We start from the raw sequence: 22,986 nt of genomic DNA, 5'->3' as shown, positions 1-22,986 counted from the left end.
CAAATTTGGGATGTGTGGACATTGCTACTCCTCACCCTGCCATAAGGATAGGAGGTGCAGATAATGATGATGATGGTGGTGGTGGTGACAGATGATGATGATGATTACCATGATCATCAATAATGTTATATTGTTGTTGATCTATCTATCTATCTATATATTGCCAGACGCGGTAATCCCTTATACGGGGTGGCCACAAACAAATTGCCTCCAAGTCACCCTGTCCCCATCATTTCATTGCCCTGCTCCCAATTCACCCCCCCCCTCTCATATACCTCTCCACTCCATCCCTCCATCTCATCCTTGGCCTTCCTCTCCCTCTCTCCCCCTCCACCTCACTCACATACACTCTCCTCGACAGTCTTTCACTCTTCATCCTCTCAAAATGGCCAAACTACCTCAATATGTTTCTCCTAACGCTTCCTATCACATCCACAGCCACACCACAACGCTCCTTCACATCCTCATTTGTCAGTCTGTCTCTCCATGTGACTCCACAGGCTCCTTTCAAATAACTCATTTCCACTGGTCTCACTCTGGACTTGTGTCCCTCCAACAATGTCCAAGCTTCACTTCCATATGTTAGAGTTGGTATCACAATACTGTCATGTAATAAGTTTTTCACTTCCATGCTCACTTCCCTGTTTCTTATCACTGCCTTCAAGGAACCAGCAACCTTTCTTCCTTGTTGTACCCTTTCAAGCACTTCACCCTCCAAACTTCCATCCTTACTCATCACACTACCCAAGTACTTAAACGTACTCACATTTTCCGTTTCCTCATCATCCAACCTCACTGTACATTCACTGACTTCACCTGTCTCAAAGACAATAATTTTACTCTTCCCTGCATTCACCTTTAGATTCAGTTTCTTACACACTCTCCCAAACTCATCCACCAAACCTTGTAGCTCCCCTTCGTCTTCACTTAACAACACAGTATTATCTGCAAACAACAGTACACGGAGTTTCCAAACTCTGCCTTGTCTCATTAGGGCCACTCCTACATCCACTGCCCTACATGGTATCTCATTAATAACCCCATCCATATACAGATTGAACAACCATGAAGACATGACACATCCCTGTTTCAACCCAACCTTTAAACAGAAAAACTCACTCAGTTCCCTATCCACATGCACTGCAGCCTTATCCCCCTCATACATACTATTCACAGCATTCAACAACTTCCCATCTACTCCATATATTCTTAATACTTTCCACAATCCTTGTCTATCCACCCTATCATATGCCTTCTCCAAATCCATGAAGGCCGCATACAACTTCATCCCCTTCTCTAGAGACTTTTCCACTAAGATCTAAGAATGAATATCTGATCTACACAACCTCTTCCCTTCCTAAAGCCTCCCTGTTCATCTCCAACTAACTTCTCTGTTATTTCCCCAACTCTGTCAGTAAATATCCTACCGTATACTTTTCCTATTACACTAAGAAGACAAATGCCCCTATGATTACCACACACTTCTTTTTCCCCTTTACCTTTGTACAAGGGGATAATTATACCTGACTTCCAATCCTCTGAGACTCTACCTTCCTCCCAGGCCAATCTGCACGTCTTCCACATCCATTCTACTACTATCTCTCCCCATGTTTCAGCATTTCACCACACACTCCATCAATTCGAGGGGCTTTCCCCATTTTGACTTTCTTCATTGCTTCCACAACTTCCATGCTACTGATTTCTTCCAGTCTTCTCACCTCTCTCCTTCTCCCAGCCATTCCCCAGCCACTTATACTCACATTACTTTCATTCTCTGTGTTCAACAATTCATCAAAGTGTTCTCTCCATCTGCTCACTTTTTCTCCCCTCTCAACTTGTAATATACCATTTTTATCTTTCACTCCCCTACTAACTTCATTGCCACCCTGTCTGACTCTCTTTACCTCTTTCCAGAACATTTTCTTACATTCCCTCCACTTGGCACTCAAATTCCTTCCAAATTCCTCATCCACTCACTTCTTACTCTCTCTTACTAACCTTTTCACGTCTCTCTTCCTTTCTATATATAACTCTCTCTCGTCTGTCTCTCAACTTCTGCCACGCCCCTATTTCTCATTCACGCACTATATGCTTTCTTCTTTTGTGCCACAGCCTGTCTCACCTCTTCATTCCACCTTGCTGTTCCTTGCACCCCCTTTCGTCTTCTCTTCACCACACACACCACCTCACAAGCTGCACATATTTCTTCTGTGAATATCTTGCACACACCTTCCACGTCCCCCATCTGCTCCAATTCGTATTTACCCAATCGTTCCTTCACTTCTCTCTTATATTCTGCCTTTTTCTCATCCTCTTGTAACCTTTCCACTCTCCTTGCATATACTCCTTCCTCCCGTCCTTCCCTTCTATTTCTCCATTTTACTTTGTCCTTGATTCTGACCACCAACAAATGGTGATCAGAAAGTCCACTTCCCCAACCTCTATATGCTCTTGCATCCATTACACATCTTCACATCCTTTCATCCACACACACATAATCAATCATTGCCTTCCTTTCATTCAATTCACCACCCACCCTTCTCATCACTCGCCATGTATACGTGTGGATCATTTTGTGCCTGAAGAGGTACCACCAACCCCCTCCAGGCACAAAAATCCACTAAAGCACTGTCATCCTCATCTGTCTCAGCAGGCACACTCCACTCACCAACCACTCCATCCACCTTCACATTCCCTGCTTTACCATTCATATCGCAAATCAAAAACACTCTCTCATTCCTTTCAAACGTTTCCATGCACACTTCCACATCTGTCCAGAACTCTTCTCTCCCTCTGCTTGCACGGTCTTGTGTTGGCGCATACACACAATCGCCCACATTTGTAGTCCAGCTTTCAGTCGTACCCACACAATCCATGGGCCAACTGATCCATATTCTCTTATATTCTCCTTCCATCTGTTACTGACAACAATACACACTCCTTCTTTGGCCCTCTCATTCTCACCTACTCCTGCACATATACCTTATCCATACTCCCATTCTCTCACACTCTCACCTTCCCAGTTAGTTTCATTTAATCTACATACATCCACTTTCGCACCCTGAAGCACCTGGACAATCTCTCTCTTTTTCACATTGTTGTTGATGTTGATGTTCTTCTCAATTTCCTTTGCCATAAACATGTAATTTTATTCTGACGATTAAATTTTACTATAAAGTTATTTTTCATTGGAATTTTGATAGGCGTACTTAACACAAACATGACTTCATCATATAACATACTGTAAAAGGTGACTGGTTAGTCACAGCTATTTATAATCCTTTATTACCTCTATGTTATCCAATGGATTTAGATGAAACATTCCTAAACTCATAGTAGAATACCAGGATTACATTATATAGAATGTTCTCTTATTAACTAAATCTCAAATATGGTCTGTGTAACACATCTGTAGAGATGTTTGGGTGTTATTTTCACTGATTGCTAACCTCTATGGCATATAACGGTACTTTCCAATACTTGCCACATCAAATCCTCGATTTCATCAGAGTTATTCGTTCTTTTCTTATAAATTTTCTTAACTGCCCATTCGTACAATACGAATCGTATGGACTGACTTCATTAACCCATTAACTCCCAGAGTTCCTGTGTGAGAGATTTTGCTGGAAGGGTACTAAGTGTACTGCCCTCCGTCTGTCGGCTCATAGTCGCAAAGCTCATAGGTCCCTACCCATGGTTTTCCTTCTATATTAACTTTTCAAAATGCCTAGTTCCGGCCTTTAGACCTTTTCCAGTGACGTCACAGAAATCACATGGTTTTGTTTATGACTCCATATTGGACGGCAAACTCCTCACAGTAATGGCTGTCCAGACAGGGCTGTCAGAGATTAAACTGTCTGATATATGCAGAAATCTGGATCAACACCACGAAGAACTGTACAGGAACAAGAAAAAGTGTTTGTGGCTGGATGCTTATACCATATCTAGGGAGAAATTCACCAGTTTCAAGTACTGAGGACTGAAACCGGATCTCGGATATGGTGATCTCTATCACTGTTTGGTGAACACCCCGCCAAAGTTCACTGGGGCATCCCTCAAGGTAAATATGTGTAATATATCTCGCTGGAATTGACATACAGTACATGTAAATCGTCCTGGTAATCAGTAAATTATTGACGTGGGGCTAAGGGAGAAGGGACTGTATACACTGCTTGGAAATCGAGTAATTGATGAATGGAATAGGTTACTCAGTGATGCAGTTGCTGCCCCTTCTTTAGAAAGTTTCAAGCATTGGCTAGATAAGCATATGACAGATATAGGTTGCATATAAAATTTGTCATTCTTGTAGTCACACTTTTGTAAGCGCTCCCTAGCATGGACCTGCAAGGACTATTGTAGGCAGGGTAGATTAATCACACTCCTGTGGGAGCAGTCTAGCATGGGCCTTTTGGCCTACTGCAGTTACTTTCTCTTCTTAATCTTCAAGTTAGGTCCTAGGTGAGGTGAGGTTTGGTAAGGTTAGGTTGGCTGGGTTAGCTTGGCTGGGTTAGCTTGGTTTGCTGTAAAAAAAAAAAAAAAAAAAAAGTAACTTCCGACAGAAATGATTATAAGATTCATAACAATTACAGTAAATATTGAAAAATGAATATTTTAAGCTTCAATGTGAGTTGGATGTAATTCTGGAAATTTACCAAAAAAATATTTTAGAAATTTCAGTAATTATAAGCCTAGATACAGACACACAGCCTATCTATGTTTAAAATAATTTTACATATAATGCATAATTGACAGTATATGCCAAATCTGTCAATATTACTGTTGAAGTCAACTTTTACATTGCAAATGAAACAAAACACTTGCACAAATTTAAATTAAGGTCATTTATTTCATGCTGATGAATATAATACGAAACTTAAAGACTTCAACAGTATAATTTTAATGATTTTACAATTTACATTAACATAAGTCTTAGTACATATCTGGCAAAAGATAATATAAAGGGCTGTTGAAAGAAGTACAGTCTTTATCGTCTCATTTGTAATTAAAGTATTTTTGTACTCAGTGAAAAATGTATATTTAACTGGAGCATGTATTGGCAGTTTGGCTTTCAGAGGAGCAACATTCATTTCTGAACAAAATAGATTATACAGTACATAGTTGTACTAGTAATTATGTTTCAATTGTAATTGAAACATAGGTTAGCACACAGACTCACAGTGATATATAGCAGTTTTATACGGAAGTATTCAATAGTGTTCTGTACTGCACAACTATTAAAATGACCACCATGACACAGATATCAGTTTCAATCGAATCACACTGAAAAACATTGAAAAAATAAACATTTAAAGTTTAATCTAACATTACCTAACCTAACCTAACCTTCAGTATGACCTAACTTGTAATCTAATCAGTTTTACTTGCGCATCTAACATTCTTGATCATCAATGCTATGGAGAATATAGTTTATGTCCGATTTCGTTTGGGTGAAACTTTGGAATAATACCAAAACAAGGCCTGTCACACTGACCCTTCCCTCTTTTCCCATATACATACACGGCCATGTGCATCTTGTACTCTGTAACATTAACATAATTAGGAGATTCCATGACATCTGCAACTGCTAAGATTGATAAATATGCCAGTATCTATTCACAAATCATCGGCTCGCCTGTTATGAAATGCCTGTTACAGAGCCGGGTGTAGGCCATTGGCTGCCAACCTCTTCATCGCAGCTATCCACTTCTGTTGCCTTTCCTCATTGGCTAGAAACCGGTAGAAGTTTACCCCACTTCCAGTTTTCTGTTCTGTCTTACAGCCGAAGGCACAACAGTGGAATACCATTGTGGAATCTGCAGTTTTCTCTCTCTGGATGTCCAAAAATTTGCCGTCCAGTGTGGCGTCGTGAACACAAGTCACATGACTCGTGACGTCTTACAGAAAAGATCTATACTGAGGACATTGAGCGCAAATGGGTTAAACAGGGTGAGACATTTCAGTCTCCCTGCATATTAAGCAAATTCAGTGAATGGTAATAATGCTGTCTACCACACTCATGATTTTCCACCAGAAGAACTTTTACTCTTTCCAGAAACAACTTTTAATTTATGTTTATGTCTTGTGTGTGTGGTTCTAAAAAAGAGGTAACACTATATTTTGCCAGTGCCTGATGAATGTATATTACTCAGTTTATACCGTAGAGTGGCTTTCGTCGTTTTCTTTAAATTGTTTTACTTTTACTATTGTCAGGTGATTATATGCAGTTTCAACGAGATCTATATTATAGTATCATTTAATATGCTTCTACCTCCGGCCGGACGATTTCTTCATCTTCGGAAGAATCTCTGGAAGATAAAGTTTTACTCTGTTAGTATGAAGATGATTATACGTTATATACTTAATATAGTCCGACGATTGAGTATATAACGTATGAAGATGATTTATACGTTATAAACTTAATATAGTCAGACGATTAAGTTCAGCCTAGGAGACACTTTTCGAAGTGGCTGTTTTTGATAATTTTATGCTCATTTATTACTTCCAGTGCACGAACTATTTCTTATATTGCATAAGATTGCATGGAGCCAGCACAGTTTTAAGAAGCCTTATCAGGATTTTTTGATACATCACTATTTGCCTCCAAGAAATTCTCACGACATAGGAAATGTTAATGATAAAGATAAAGAATTAGGGGGACTAGAAATATTAGTAATTTTGTTTACCAGTTATCTATGCGGAACAAGGTGATACTGAGGCTGATGATGATGATGGTCTTGCGGCTTATGGTAATGCTGCTGCTGATGGTGATATGTCGTAAGGATTTCTGGGACCGAAAATATTAATTCTGCTCACTATCTGCCTCCAGGGAATGCTGGTAATCCTGGCAGCAGGAGGTGTAGCTGGTCTCCTAGTATTCTGCCTGGAAAACATCTACCATCGTCTTCATAACTGACCACTATCACCACAGAGGACAAACAGTGGCGTTTTACGGAACGATACTCCATTTTCTCTACCGAATAGATTATCTTTTCCAACCTTGAATTCTACTGATACTGTAAGAAAGGGATAAAGCTAGACCTTTGCCTTCCTACGTGGTAAGCATATATCCTGCCACCTCACTTAACAGACAATATAGTTATTTAGTGCTATTCCTTATTTTTATTATGACTCTGGAGGCTGCCTTATTCTACTTCAAACCCTTGGCTGCGAAACCGTCTGTTAATTTTTTTTGTTTAAGTGAAAGTTTGTGGGTGACTCTACACTGAGTGACAAACCAAATGGCTTCCTGTACACCAGGAAACCATTTACTACGCTGGGTGGTAACCATATAGCCAAATTTTGGCACCTGGTGGTTTAGTGGGTAATTATTGCACTCTAGTCGGATTGAGCCGGTGAAGGTTTATATCCAAGGTATGGTTGGGGTTGATTGCTCATGTAATGCCACTCAGGGATGAGTGCGGCTGGTCACTCTTTTCTTAAATGTCGAGACCAACTGCCTAGCTTCGGGCTCCTACGCTCCTCATGGGGCAATGTAGGACTGGATGATGGATGGATGGATGGATGGAAAGTTTGACTTGGAACATTAAATGAGGCCTTCAGTAATTGCTTGGCATCTAGTTGTTATTATTATGTTGAATATAATCTTCAGGTAATAGCCTACCAAGAAGACGTACTGGAGATTTTATGGCACCATAGGGCCTTTTCTTCATTTTATGCCGTCTACGAGCACGCAAGTGTTAAATAGAGTAGACAATTGATGATGCTAACAAACAAAGGGTGAGTAAGATTTTGTTGCTAAAAAAAAAAAAAAAAAAAAAAAAAAAAGCCTTTGTGACTGAAAACGTGGTATGACATGCACTGAATTAAGCAGTTTGATGGCAGATTTTTCGCAGTTATTCTGGCAAGAGATGTGACGATAATATGCAGCGAGCCTCATGATGTTATACCTGGAACAAATCTAGGTTTGCCTTGCTCACCGAACCAACATTTCATAAGACAGGCATTAGAGGTTTACAGTATGATGAGCATCCCCCAGTCCTATTCTGTATAACGCACTGAAGATTTTGAGAAATTTAGGGGACATGCCTTGGATTGCTATTAATCAAACAGACGATTTATTGATATGTGCCGAAGTTTCCTTGTTGTGCAGAGCCTAACAATGATTACTCTTCAGTACAATGGCGTCGTTATCCTTTTAGTTCTACCAACCTAACTGGTGAGTATATGGAGCATAGAATGCTGCTCTTGGTGACAGGAGAAGGCTCGACGAGTCTCTGGATGCTGTTTCTCGAATTTCACCACATGAACTTTCCACACTAACTCAGATCCTTTCCGGACTGAGCTGGAGTCCTAAAGGTATGGTAGCCTATTTCTCTTTTATTTTGGCTACCCAATTGTCGGCTGTGCAGCTTAAGCCACTAAGAAAAGGAAGTTTTTGTTTCATGACATATTTTACTGGGTATTCAAAAAGAATACAAATGTTCTGTAACGTTTTTGCACATATTATTATTATTATTATTATTATTATGATTATTATTAGTTTTGTACTTGTCATAACGAAAATTAATAAATAACACATTATTCCAGTTGTTTAGATATTTACATTCCCTTATTAGGTCTATTTTAGTCATACTGAATTTATCCTATTGACGTCATAGTCAAGTTTGGTATAAAGTATAATTCCATATTCTCTGACTTATATTTGAGTCCATGTGAAGTTGCAGTGAAAATTATTCATATAAATCCTGTGACAAACCATTCGTCGCCAGTATGCATAATAAATTTGTTGCTGTTGTTATTGTTATAACCCCAGACTCGTCTTGGTATTAACTCAGAAGGTAGCAGATCACATTGAAGGATTGCCTGTGTCGTTGTCTGTGTCGTGATGCTGAAGTGCATAAGGTGAGTGAGTTGTAGTTGCTGATATTACTGGAAAACAAAAATTTGATTCTAAAATTATTGCTACTATGTAGGGATAGAAATCGTGCGGAAACAGGAGAGAAAACACACACACACACACACACACACACACACACACACACACACACACACACACACACACACACACACACACACAGAAACAAGAGAGCATTTCGGATGGGATATTTGTAGTTCTATACCCATTGCTACATTCCACCAGCTATAAACGTTTTTTGCAGTGCGGAATGTAGAATAAGAAAGAACTCTGAATCTCCGTCAGCCCCTAAATCTGTCTTGTGTGTGTGTGTGTGTGTGTGTGTGTGTGTGTGTGTGTGTCTTTTTACTACTTCTTCGCTACTCACATTCCTACAGCTTAAGTCATTTTAGAACCAGCTGTCTGATTTCTAGTTTATTATCCTTTTATGGAAGTTGTGTACCAAATACACAGTAGCTGTACAATAAAAAAACATGTAACTCTTTGAGAATGGGTACCGCCATTACTGATACAGTATTCACAATACTGTATGCTTATGTTGAACTGAGCATCCAGAAACCGTGGAATTTTACATGTTCTGAGAAGACTACTGAGGATAAAGACTTTTTAGGCTGTTCCTCACATACTCTAGCTCAAATGCTACCCTAAGTTAAAAAAAAAAAAATGAAGAAACGTTTTGGTATGTAGCATTATAGTATTATGCCCTTCCGTTCTGAAGGTATGTGTAATGATGAAAGAAGAAGAAGAAAAAAACTATATTTTCACGACTTCGTTTCTTAACTCAGACGAAGCTTTGCGAGTAGCTTTGCACTTAAATTATGAAGCCATTTTTGTCTTTATACTTACTGTAAAACTGGGCTTCGGGATCTTTTTTGGTGCGTGCATCACCATCCATTATGTACAGGATGCTATTTAGAACATATGCCATACTTGCATAATAACAGCTTCCATGACTTACCAATAGGCCTGTAATCCTTAGAACAGACCTGAAAATCTCTGGAGAGAAAAATTTATATAATGTAGATATGTTGCTTTTTTTTTTCCTGTGCATTCAGTGAAAACATAGAATATGCATACCTAATCCTGCAATTTTTATGCTGATTGCATTGAAATCTGTGTGCTCACTTTCCGTTCGTTATGATCCATATTATTTCTTGTAGTGGGAGTCTATTGAACAACATGCCTTATCTGCCCTCCTTTCACTATATCTGAGAATTTTTACTTCATGAGGGGCTGACTCCCCTAAAAATTATGTTGGAGAATTGTAAATAGTAACAGACCTTCGGATTAACCAGACTAAGTCACAAGGGGAGTTTCATTCAAATATTTCTATTAATAATCTTTTTTTTTTTTTTTTTTTTAGGGTTGATGGAGGAGAGTGGAATCTGAAGCAGCTGCTGTTTGCAGATGATACTGCACTGGTGACTGATTCAGAGGAGAGATTGAGACAGTTGGTAGAGGAGTTTGGAAGGGTGTGTGAAAGGAGGAAATTGAAAGTAAATGAGAATAAGAGTAAAGTGATGAAGTGTACGAGGTTGATAGATGGTAGGGGGATGAATATAGTTTTGAATGGTGAGTTGCTTGAGGAGGTAGATTGTTTTAAATATCTAGGGTCACATGTTGCTGTGGATGGAAGAATAGATGCAGAAGTGAAGTTTAGAATAAATGAAGTAGGAAAGGTGCTGGGAGGAATGAAAAAAGTGTTTAAATGTCGTTCGCTTAGAATGGATGTAAAGAGAAGGCTGTATGAGGGTGTTGTGGTACCGACTGCATTATATGGGGCTGAAACATGGAATATGGGTGTAGCAGAGAGGAAAAGTTTGAATGTAATGGAGATGAGATGTCTGAGGAGTATGTGTGGAGTGACGCGTATGGATCAGGTGCGAAATGATGAAGTGCGAAGGAGAACTGGAGTTGTTCGGGAGATGGCTGGCAGAGTTGAGCAGAGGGTGTTGCAATGGTTTGGGCATATGGAGAGAATGGATAATGAGCGATTGGTGAAAAAGATAACTAGATCTGATGTGAGAGGTGTAAGGCTGAGAGGAAGACCACGAATAGGATGGATGGACAGTGTGAAGAGAGCGCTGGATGCGAGAGGGATGTCTGTTGAGCAAGGAAGAGTGGCTGTGCGTGACAGAAATAAATGGAGAGAAATTGTGAATGAATAAGTGATGACGCAGCCCTGAGGGGATATTCTCCCGCATTTGGTCTGATCAGCTAGTCAAGTCAGGTGCGGGTAAGGGGATGGGTCTGTTATGATGTGGCAGGGGTAAACCAGTTCTGCTGTCGGGCCCTGCTGCGGATGTCACTGATTGCATTGCCCAGTTGACCCTTGTACGGTGTGGTGCGGTGAGGATCTGTCCGTTCTCCCCTTTGGGGCTAAGATGCGAATGAATGTGTTTGAATGGAGGAGTAAATGGAGAGTGAGTCATCCTGTCTCGGCTACCTCCCTTTCCTTGGGGGAAGTAGCCTAGGTATATAGATAGATAGATAGATAGATTTTAGGGTGCTGACCACCCAAAAATCATAGTTGGGTAGTCATGCTTCTCAGATATCGTTGTGCAGCTTTTCTGATGCATTCAGAGTTGCGCAGCTTTTCTCATGCATTCAGAGAAAACACTGAAACTGCATACCTAACACTGAGATAAGTATTTCGATTTCACTGAAATCCATGTCCTCACATTCCCATATATCTTTTCTGTGAAATATATTTGAACTTCGTAAACTGTACTTCGTAATTAATTACCAAATTACCTGTGCATATGGATATCCGAGTGGAGCATACGTGAAACTAACATTAATTTGAGTGAGCAGAATTATCGATCTTCGATCATTTCAACTGACCAACAAGTTCTTTGGAGGGTAAGTCATTCATTAAATGTTTGACTAATCGATTGTAATAAAACATATCAGCAAATTAAAATCAAAGGTAATTGGTGGTGAGAAGACTAGAGTACTGCTTCAACCAAATTGTGGTTAGACTTTTCGCAGCTATTTCCGGTTAATGTAATAACAACCAGATCTAGTTACAGTCACACTACAAGGAGCAAGCAGAGTAGATGCAGTCACCCATCAAGAAAAGGGACAGAGAGGGAACGGAAGAAGATGGCAGTGCAGCCTCATCCCCCACTTCTATTGAGACCATCTTGAGTCGGACCCCTGCCAGAAATGGTGGTGTCCCTGTCGGGATGGGGAAGAGATGGGCATGGAAGAATATGGCAGAGCCACCCCACCCCCCACCTCTGCCTAGACCGTCTTGTCCAAGAGTCTACTCGGAAAGTCTAGTAAACCTTCCAAGGGTAAACATGTGGAGGTTGCCGTGGAGGTCGGCCAAGCCACCGCGTTCCCACCTCTCCTGTAACCCTCTTAATCAACCAACCCAGCCAGAAAAGGTGGAGGCTGCCATTAAGTGGTGGAGACAAGTCTGCTCAGGGAGTGCTATCATATGATGATGAACAGGTTTGAGTACTTCTTTCATCTCGTAGCAGTCACAACCTTATCACCTTAACCTGTCCTATCGCTCCAGTACGGCCTGCAGGCCCTCCAAAGAAACGTCGTCTGTGGCACTTTGGAGCTATGGATTGGGAGGCCCTCAGGCAGTACTTCTTTGATTTTCCCTGGAATGATTATTGCTTCCATGGCCGGGAGCCATCTGGGTGTGCCTTGTGCATTAAAGAGGTTATTCTCTCGGGCATAGAAGCATACATTCCTTTCTCATATCCTTTGAATAATGCACGAAAGCCTTGGTTTAATCACGCTTTTTCTAATGCTGTCCGCAACAAGGAGAGGGCCTATAAAAGGTACTGGAGCCAACCCACTCCTGAAGCACATCTTTTATACGTTTCTGCCCAGAATCGTGCTAAGTCTGTTCTTCGCTCTGCTAAAAATAATTTCATCCGTACTAAGTGCTCTCAACTCTAACTCGAATTCTTCCCTCTCCTTCTGGCACCTTGCCAAAAACCTTTCCAACAACTTTACCTCATTATCCTTCCCTCCTCTTTTCTACTCTGATGGCTCTGTAGCTATTTCTTCTACTGATAAAGCAGATCTCTTCGCTCAGACTTTCTCCTCCAATTGCACCTTAGACGATTCCGGGGCTGTTCCTCCATCACTTCCCCCCTCTGACTTCCTCATGGCTGACATAAAAAAATTCTTCAGCTGATGTATATTCTGCTATCACAGGCCTCAATACTAATAAGGCATATGGGCCTGATGGAGTCCCTCCTGTTGTTCTCAAGAACTGTGCTTCTGTGCTTACACCCTGCCTAGGCAAACTCTTTTAACTTTGTCTATCAACTTGTACCTTTCCTTCTTGCTGGAATTTTGCTCTCATTCAGCCAGTCCCAAAGAAGGGTGACCATTCCCAAACCTCTAACTATCGTCCAATTGCTTCAACATCCTGTATCTCAAAAGTTTTCGAGTCTGTTCTTAATAAAAAAATTTTAAAGCATCTTTCCTATCACAACCTTCTTTCTGATCATCAGTATGGGTTCCGTCAGGCACGCTCCACTGGCGATCTTCTCACCTACCTTTCAGACTCCTGCTCATCCTCCTTTCGGGACTTTGGCGAAAGCTTTGCCATTGCATTTGACGTCTCTAAGGCTTTCGATCGAGTCTGGCATAAATCTTTAATTTTCAAACTGCCCTCTTACGGTTTCTATCCTTCTATCTGTGCCTTCATCTCTAGTTTCCTTTCTGGTCGTTCTATAGCCACTGTTGTAGACGGCCATCGTTCTTCTCCTAGATCTATTAACAGTGATGTTCCTCAGGGCTCTGTCCTATCACCAACTCTCTTCCTTTTATTCATCAATAACCTTCTAAGCTATACATCTAACCCTATCCACTCATATGCTGATGACTCCACCCTTCACCTTTCCATTCGATTCCTGCAACATCCATCTCAGCAGTTACTTCAACAAGCAAGGGATGAGGCTATGGCACACCTAATATCTGACTTGGCTCGTATCTCTGACTGGGGTAAAAATAATCTTGTTGTTTTTAATGCATCAAAGACTCAGTTTTTGCACTTATCAACCAGATAAACTCTTCCACAGGTATACCCACTAATGTTTAATAATATTCAGCTTAATCCTGCATCATCCTTGAACATGCTTCAGGTTTCATTTACTCGGGACTTATCTTGGACAGATAATATTACATCTCTTGTAAAATCTGCTTCCAAGAGATTAGGTGTGGTAAGCTGACTCCGTTCCTTCTTTACCCCTGCACAATTGTTGAATCTATACAGGGGTTTTATCTGCCCCTGCGTGAAGTACAACTCTCATGTGTGGGGAGGCTTCTAAGATACAGCTCTTCTCAATAGGGTGGAGTCAAAGGCTTTTTGCCACATTAACTCTCCTCCTCTTACTGACTCCCTTCAACCTCTGTCTCTTTGCCGCACTGTTGCATCTTTATGTCTTTTCTATCGCTATTTCAATAGTCACTGCTCCTCTGAACTGTCTGCATGCATTCCTCCACCCCTACGAAGGGTGTGTAGCACCCGTCTAGTAGCAAACTCTCATCCCTTTTCTGTCCAACTCTCTAATGCAAAAGTTAACCGTTACTCCCAATCCTTCATTAATGCAACATGTAAACTCTGGAACTGTCTCCCTCCGTCTGTATTTCCTGCTTCCTATGATCTCCAGTCTTTCAAACGCAGTGTGTCCAGGCATCTCGAAATGATCGGATCTTGAATTTGGCTCTCTCTTGTATTTAGTTTTTCTCTTGGAAGGAAGAGTTTTGCGGGCTCGTTGCATTTGGTTCCTTCTTCCTCACATAAAAAAAAAAAAAAAAAGTCTACTAGCTGACAAACTTTGGAGCCGATGGACCACTAGCGGCCATACTGTAGTAACAGTCAGACTACTAACATCAGTTAGACAAAAAGCACTCCACCCACATGAATCATATGCCACCCAGGATGGGTAGTATTGGTTTTTTGACTCCCAAACAAAACCATGTGAAAACGCCTGAAAGATGCCTGTGTTCTGCAGTTTAATGTTGAAAGCTGCAGATGATTTATCTATCTACCTATCTCTCTCTCTCTCTCTCTCTCTCTTATATATATATATATATATATATATATATATATATATATATATATATATATATATATATATATATATATATATATATAAATTCTGTATACAGTAATCCCTTTAAGACCTGGACATCCAAGTCACGGGCACCCCAAGTCCCGGACATTTTGGGCTTGGGTCCTTAGACGCCAAAAATGGACAAAAAACGTAAAAATGCAAAAAAAAAAAAAAAAATTATGTGTTCATCCCTGCTTTAATTTTGCCACGCAGTGATGAACAGCTGTACTTTGGTGTGCAGTAGAGCCTCCTGCATCCACCCCTCCCCAGTTCCCTCCTACCTACTGTCGTGACTGCACGCTCATCGTCATGGCTGCACCACGTGCTCTTTTTTGTGAATAAAAAGTGAATAAACTGCAATACCTTTCCACTAGACCACATGGGAATTTTCAGTGTTGTGAAGTGTTAAGAAATTAGAATTCAGAGTGCAAAGAATTAAGTGCAGAGTGCAACACTGTCATGTTGTAACTGGCGTGGCGCAAGTAAGAACAGAATGTGCAGTGTTAAACAATTATAATTCACAGTGCAAAGGATTAAGTGCAGCACAACACTGAATTACTGTATGAGCTTCAAGTGCACCTTCATCACTGTTAGAGCCTTAGAGGAGGCAGGTTAATCTTCGTGACGGCCACGGACGTGTCGTAAATACCCTGCACACTGCTAAATATTTTCCATACTTACCTCTAACTTCTCATTCTCTGGTTCTGTTTCATTTATAGCATGGTTTCTGTCCCTTATTTGTGTGCACAGAGTCTTAAATAGGTGCTGTGCATGTCCAGTAGGGAGTTATTTAGGTGGCTTTCAAAGTTAGGTTGGATTGGGGGTCCATAACTATCTGTACAGGGGCATTTTCCCAAGTCCCAAACAAACCCTAGTCCCGGATATATATATATATATATATATATATATATATATATATATATATATATATATATATATATATAGATAGATAGATAGATAGATAGACAGATAGACAGATAGACAGATAAATAGATATATAGATTGGGTGATTTTAAAGTACATAAAGCTGAATGTTTATTGCATTCTGCCAGGACTGACGATGCTGGTCTACAGTGTGAGTTGTTTGCAGAATTGTTTAATCTCACGCAGTTGGTAAAGCAACCAATCACAATAATGCCCATCTCTTGGATGTATTCCTGACAAATAATCCAGATCAATACAGGAAAGTAGTACTGTCACCACTTGGATCCTCTGACCACAATCTCAGCAAAAACTCAGTAGTTGGCCCCCCCAAACCTCCCCGTTCTGAACCTTTAAGGGTAACCAGACGGCACTTTCATAGGGCAAACTGGGATGGACTTAGAAATTATACATTCCATGGCAGTCTTTCTTCTCTAGTGATGTCAATTCTACCCAGTCCCACATTAATGACTTAATACTAACTGGTATGGATTTATTCATACCAAGTCAACAGTTCACTAAAAGATGGAACTCGCCAAAATGGTTTGATAGCAACTGTGCCAGAGCAACGGTCCAAAAGTCATTAGCATACAACTCTTACTTGAAATAAAAAAATCTGAATCACTCTCTCAATTTAAAATTGCTAGAAACCATGCAATAGCTGTAATTAATCTCGCTAAATCAAACTTTTTTCAAGATCAAGCATCAGAACTACTTAACAATCCTAATGACAATAGAATATTCTGGTCAACTCTCAGTTCTTTCAATAATAACGTTAACAAGTCATCATCCATTCCCCCTGCTAAGATCTTCAGATGGCAACATTACAAATGACCCGCGTGGGAAAGCGAACATCTCTGCCAGTACATTTGCCAGAAAGTCTGCCATACAGCAAGTCAGCTAGAACGCCCTAGTATTAGAACTTGACTTTCCCGAAATTGTTCCACTTAAAATACAGACAAGGTACGTAAAATCCATCCTAGACAATTTACCAACCAACAAAGCTCCAGGCCCTGATGGAAGTCCTCCAATTGTTTTAAAGAAGTGTTTCCCAGAACTTGCCTCTGTTTTAGCTAAATTATTCAGACTATACATACGTACTTCTACATTTCCTAATTCATGGAAAGAAGCCAATACCTACCCAATTAAAAAAAAAAAAGGATGTTCCTCTGATCCTTCTGATTACAGACCAATAGCTGTCACATCATCTCTTGGTAAAGTATTTGAAATTTTAATTAATAAGCACATGTTTAAACATCTTGAATCCAACAACTAAATTAGTGATAGACAATATGGTTTTCGCCATGAAAGATCCACCATTGACATATTCAGTCTCCTGACTCATACCATCCATCAATCAGTTGACTAACATGGAGAAACTCATGCATTAGCCCTTGATATTTCTAAAGTTTCTGACAGAGTGTGGCATCGTTCCCTGCTGTCCAGATTCCCTTGCCATGGACTAACATCTTTTTTTCCTGAGGCTTCCTCATATCTCAGCGACAAAAAAATATGAGTAAAAGTAGACTGTATATTCCAATTTCCACTCAATTAACGTTGGCATGCCACAGGGATCAGTTTTGGCGCCAACGCTGTTCCTAGTTCATATTAATGATCTCTAATTTTTCACCCAAAATGTCATCTATTCATATGCAGATGACTCAACACTTCACAGTTCATTCATACTCAAACACCCTTTTACGAAATTTACTATCTTTAACACTCAACTCAGTACAGCCATCTCCATAAATCAAGACTTATCTAAGATCAATGAATGGGGACACTCATTTAATGCTAGTAAAACCAAATATGTACAATTTACTAGCAGACAGATATTGCCAGATTCGTATATTTCCTTCGGTGCTACTAATATTCCTATCTCCAAAAGTATTGAAATTCTCGGTTTCTCACTTAACAATGCCCTTAGCTGGACCCGTCATGTGAGATCACTTGATAAATCCGCCTCAAAGAACTTGGATTATTGTACAGAGTCACTGACGAGCAGTTAGCTATGATTTATAAGAGTCATGTGTGCTCTCAGCTTGAATATTGCTCACCCTTGTGGAATGGATGTGGAGAGGTTGCACTAAAACAACTTGACAAACGTCAGAACAAAGCTGTTGGAATCATTAATAACTTTGCTATTAAAAACTATCTCCCCTACAAGTAAGAAGGAATGTTGCCTCCCTTGCATTATTTTACAGATATTTTTTATGGCCAATGCTCAGACGAAGTTGCGTCCATTATGCCACATTTCCATGCCTTCCCTCGTGCTGCACGGGCATCTGGTAGCGTTCATGACTGGAATGTCACACAGCCATATTGCAGAACTTCCACCTATCAAAAATGTCTTATTCCCCGAACTTCATCTCTTTGGAACTCGCTTCCCCGGAGTTGTTTTCCCCAAACTTCAGCCTACAGCTGTTGAAGTCCGATGGTTCCAGATATTTTATGAATGGAGGAAGCCAGTAATCTGGTGCATGGATTATTATTTTTTTTTATTCACTGTTTTTTCCTTCCTCTGTTATATATATATATATATATATATATATATATATATATATATATATATATATATATATATATATATAAGTGATTGTAGCGGTCAGAAAATTTTAACTTTCAATAGAGACCGAACAGTTATCAGTCAGGAGTGACACATTGCACTAGTGATAGTACTAGTGGACAATGATGTACAGTTGGAGAAATTTCCGCGCAGGACACTGTGTAGATAGCAGCAGCAGCGACGGACAGAAATGGTCTGGTAACAGAGCTGGGGGTGAAGCAGGAGGTGGCAGTTGCGGGGAAGGTGAATGATGGGGGAGAGGAGGGATGGTGGTAGGGGTAGATGTGTGTGTCAGGGAGAGGTTAAGTAGCCATTAATTTTGTCAACAAACTCTGAGCAGATAATTAATCATTCCAGTGCGAGTTTTCTATTAATAATAAAAGGTAGTGGCAACAAGCTGCTAATGATGGTTCAGTATTTGATGGAATAAGTTCAATACCTAAGCAAACCGGTATCCCCAACGTGACCTTATCCTTCGCCTCCGTCATTCCGTCTCCTCATCGGAAAGCTTTCTATTGTTGACCGAGAATTTACAAATACTTAGAACTGATTTCAGCTGCTTCTCATGCAAGTTGCTTAACAAAGATACTGTAACTTTCATTGCAACTTGTATTGAATACCGAATTTAACATCCTGTAATAGTCCATTTTATATTTTTATAAGTCAAGTACTATTATCTTAAGACATAACGCTGGCAGAATAAGGAAAATACACCCTTTAGATTGACGGCGTAATTTGTTATCCTTTCATAGTCGTATAGGCACTTACCTGCTTACGAATGGATGAGCCTGGCCTTTATACCAGACTATAAATTTACGCATACTCCAGTCAACACTTTCTTAGGGCCAATCCTTCATATCTTAATAGGCCTATATAACTTTATGTTTATGTGCATACATGTGTGAGTATACGTGTATTAAACGTGCATAATCTCTCTCTCTCTCTCTCTCTGACATGCGCTGTAGATTACCTTACATACAGTCACACTCGTAACCTTTCGGTTGGCAAGAATAAGATACAATCAGTCTATTTTTCAGTTGTCATCTAAAGTGTATACGGACATAATGTCGCTATTAAAGATGATGATATATTTGACAAAATACACATGACACACACAAAATTACCAGCACTATGTAAGACATGCATTGCCGCGAATTGTGCATACACCTAACGTTTTACGAAATTATTACAATGTCATATCTACAAATGAGCTAGCAGTAGCGGTCGCCCCGTCCACACAGTTTTTCTAACCACACACACACACACACACACACACACACACACACATTTTTGAAAGCCATTTCTAGTTTGTGTACACGTTCAACCAGTCTATTGTGAGTCTCCACTTCAACCAGTTCTTGGTAGAAATCATCATTTTGCTTTCTACCTTTATCCCTTTTCTTTTCCAAATTTGTTTTACTAAAGTATGTAAGTATGTACTTACATTCCCCGTGCTGCTGTAGTCTAAACAAACCTCAGCTGACTGGGTGCACACAGAGGGAGTCAATCGAGGCAGACGTGCGACATCGGCTCTCCGTACCGAACCAACACGGCCAGTGGCATTACCTAAATTAGTATCTTTGTATGAGTCAAGCTCTGTACAAGGTTAGACTAAATGATTTTTCATTATTCAAAGAAAAAAAAAAGTTTAAACAAGACTTGTTCAAACAGAAAAGAGAACCAAGACGAAAGAATGCACTCAGTCAGCTGAGGTTTGTTTAGACTACAGCAGCACGGGGAATGTAAGTACATACTCTGTACTTTTAGTATTGCAAAATGGATACATACTTTAGTAAAACAAATTTGGAAAAGAAAAGGGATAAAGGTAGAAAGCAAAATGATTTCTACAAAGAACTGGTTGAAGTGGAGACTCACAATAGACTGGTTGAACGTGTACACAAACTAGAAATGGCTTTCAAAAATGAAATTGATGAAATAAAGAAGCAGATGCACTTGCAAAAGGAAGAAATAGAAAACTAGGATGGGAGGCCAACAAGAAAGACACAACCGTCAGTGAACTAACAGTGGAATTGAGTACACTTAGGAAGAAAATGAGTGAAATGGCAAGTACAGTAGTCAATCACGAGAGTGTTATGGAAGAGTTCAAAAATGACACAGAGACAATTAGGCAAGTAAGCAGTCTTATAGACCAGAGCAGTGATATTGAGGAGAAGATAACACAGGTGAATGAAGCTGTGCAAAGCTACAAAAATGATGTGGAAACCACGTATGCTGAAATGATGAAAGTAAAGAAAGACTTAGAAACAAGGGTGGAGGAAAAAAGCATTAAACAGGAAGTGAAAAGAATAATCCAAAACAATTCAAAGTTAGTCAGAGATTCAGTAGATATAAACAAATCAATAGTAATCACTGGTATAGAAGAGGAAGAAGTAAAAAACAAGATCACAAGAGACAAAAAGGAAATGGCAAACGTAATGAGCTTACTGAAAGAAGTATCAGAGGAAATCTGTAGTAAAGACATAGAGGAACACAAATGGTTAGGGAAATACGAGAAAAGCAGGACAAGACCTCTAAAGGTGACTTTCCAGAGTGTAAACACTGTGGAAGAGATACTAAAAAATGCAAAGAATCTTATGGAAAAAGAAGAGTTAAAAAATGTATGGATAAAAAGATGCCTAACACAAGAGGAACTGGAATTACTGAAAGAGAAAAGGGAGGAAGCAAAAAAAAAAAAAAAATGAGGGAAGATCAGAAGAGGAGAAGAAGAATTTTTTTTTACAAAGTAATAGGATTGCAGGTACGAAAGTGGTACACAAACAGGATGGAATAAAAAGGAGGAAGGTAGTAAAACCATGTCATGACAAGTATATAAACAAGATGATAAAGTTGATGTACTCTAATGTGGATGGAATGGTATCTAAATTACTAGAGATGAATGATTGTCAGAGAAATTGAACCACAAATAATATGCCTAACTGAAACAAAATTAACACCAAGGATATCCAATGACATACTAAACTTAGAAGAATACAATATATGGAGAAGGGACAGAAATTTAAAAAAAAGGAGGGGGAATTATAATATTAACTAAAAAAAATCTAAGAGTCAATGAAATAAAACTAGATATACCCTCACAAGTAGAACTGATTGCAGTAGAGATCAACACATCTGAAGGGAAAGTAATTGTAGCCAATTTGTACATGCCACCCAAATCAAACACATGGGAAAGAGATGAATATGAGGACCTGGCAGAGAGTACAATTCAGAGTTTAAGATCATTACTACATAAAATGGAAGAGAAATCAGAAAGAATGATACTAACTGGGGATTTTAATACAAAAATAAATTGGAATACTCTAGATATAATTAGCCAAGAAAGCTGTTGGGACCAAAAGCTCCTGGATCTCGTGCAAGAGTTTTTCCCAACGCAACATGTGAGGGAAACCACCAGAAAAAGACGACTTGATGTACCTTCAGTGCTAGATCTAATATTTACTAGGTAAGAAAATGATATTGACAGTATAATATATCACCCTCCACTCGGTAAAAGCGATCATGCAGTACTAAATTATAACTTCAGGATAGCATATGACATAGTTAACAGCAATGACAGTTACAAAAAGAGCCTAAACTATAAAAAGGGAAATTATCACCACCTAAAGAAGTATTTCTTAGAAGTTGATTGGGAAAATGAGCTTAGAGGACAAGATTTAAATGCTGGTTATAAAAAAATCTGTGAATTTTATGAAATAGGAGTCCAGAAGTACATCCCACAGCACAAAGAAGCAGATAAGAAAATACAAAAATGGTTCAATACAGAATATAAAAAATCAAAAGAAAGAAGAGATTTGTTGTGGAATAGATACAGAAGACACAATAGTGAAAGGGCATATAATAATTACAAACAGGCAAGAAACGATTATACAAGAATAAGGAGGGAAGCCCAAAAACAGTTTGAGGAGGATATAATAAATAAAAGTAGTGATCAACCAAAGCTGTTTTACAGCTACATCAGAAGCAAAACCAAAGTAAAAGATATAATACAATCCATTACGGACGAGGGAATCACTTATACACAAGAAAAAGATATCTGTGAAGCACTAAATAAGAATTTCCAATTAGTTTTTACAGAAGAAAAAAATTTTGAGAGAGACTATGTGGAACCTGCATGTCCACACGTACTACCAGATATACAAACAGCAGCAAGAGTAATACAGGAGGAGTTAAGTAGATTAGACAGAGGAAAAGCAAGTGGTCCTGATGAAATTTCATGTTGGGTACTACGAGAATGTGCAATGGAGTTAAGTAAACCATTATTTTTAATTTTCAAGAAATCCTTGAGTCAAGGTAAACTACCTGATATTTGGAAAAAAGCAAATATTGTCCCCTTATTCAAGAAAGGAAATAGATAAACTCCACTCAACTACCGACCAGTATCACTGACCAGTGTTGTAAGCAAGGTATTAGAAATGCTTATAAGAAAAGCTTGGGTAAATTATCTAGAAGAACACAATATGATAACAGAAAGACAGTTTGGTTTCAGAAAAGGAAAATCATGTGTTACTAATCGT

The sequence above is a fragment of the Coenobita brevimanus genome, chromosome 86 (genome assembly GCF_032717465.1).
Source record: "Coenobita brevimanus isolate Jiangsu-jjx chromosome 86, ASM3271746v2, whole genome shotgun sequence".
Lineage (NCBI taxonomy): Eukaryota > Metazoa > Arthropoda > Malacostraca > Decapoda > Coenobitidae > Coenobita > Coenobita brevimanus.
This window is presented reverse-complemented; position numbering follows the sequence as displayed.